This window comes from Fukomys damarensis, unplaced genomic scaffold (genome assembly GCF_012274545.1).
Source record: "Fukomys damarensis isolate Sample0158 unplaced genomic scaffold, DMR_v1.0_HiC HiC_scaffold_26, whole genome shotgun sequence".
NCBI lineage: Eukaryota > Metazoa > Chordata > Mammalia > Rodentia > Bathyergidae > Fukomys > Fukomys damarensis.
The window spans coordinates 37,407,064-37,407,792 of record NW_022900938.1 but is presented as its reverse complement, the minus strand read 5'-3'; the positions used below and the strand labels follow the sequence as shown (position 1 = coordinate 37,407,792).

Genomic DNA, 729 nt, shown 5'->3' with positions numbered 1-729 from the left:
CTCTCTCTCTCTCTCTCTCTCTCTCTGCATATGTCAAAACCAGAAATTTCAGGCATTTTAGTAACTGGACACTCCACCACCACCACCCTTCTTACTCAACAATACCCAGGAAACATCGGCACGCTACCCAACGGCGGTGACACAGTTCCCAAGCAACACATAAACTGAAGAACTTTCTTTCCCTGTCAGTCTGCGGGAAGCGTCTCTCACATACACAGGACTCGAGTCTCCACGTCCAAAAGCCACAATCAATTCCGCACCAAGAGCAAACTTTACGCACATTTCCTCGGGCAAGTCCGCAGCTCCCAGCACTGTGGAGTCTCCCTTCCACGTCCACCAATGAGGAGCCTGGAAGCCTCTTTGGTAGCCAACTCCCCCCTAAAGCCAAAGTCGGAGTTCAAGCAAACGCCCGCCCGTCGTAGCTACGCGAACCCCATCCTCCTGCCCAACTTGCGCTCCAAGCTCCTGGCGCTCACTTCTTATACAACCTATCCCACCAACGTGGGACGAAGAGACAAGCAAAAGAAGGATAAAAGAACGCGAGTGCACTGGCTGCACCTACTCACTTAGGTGTTCTCCGCGTCTCTCTTCATTCATTCAACTCTGCCGAAGTGTAGTTCCCTTTGGGAGCCCGGGTGCGGGGGTAGGGAAGGTGCGGGCCAGCGGGGCGAAGGAAGCCAAGGCACCGCGAGCCCGAAAGAAGCGGAGGTGAGCGGCCGGCTGGGCAGG

General features: G+C 55.3%; 1 protein-coding gene across 3 annotated transcripts in view; it reads right to left on the bottom strand.

Moving 5' to 3' along the window:
• Positions 1 to 723, bottom strand: part of Nr4a2 (nuclear receptor subfamily 4 group A member 2) — an 8,003-nt gene extending 7,280 nt beyond the window's left edge. For all 3 annotated transcript variants that reach the window (XM_010606765.2, XM_033756370.1, XM_019204982.2), the window contains exon 1: positions 567 to 723. The gene's annotated coding sequence lies outside the window, so the exon portion shown is untranslated. The remainder of the gene's footprint in view (positions 1 to 566) is intronic.
• Between the last annotated feature and the right edge of the window lie 6 nt (positions 724 to 729).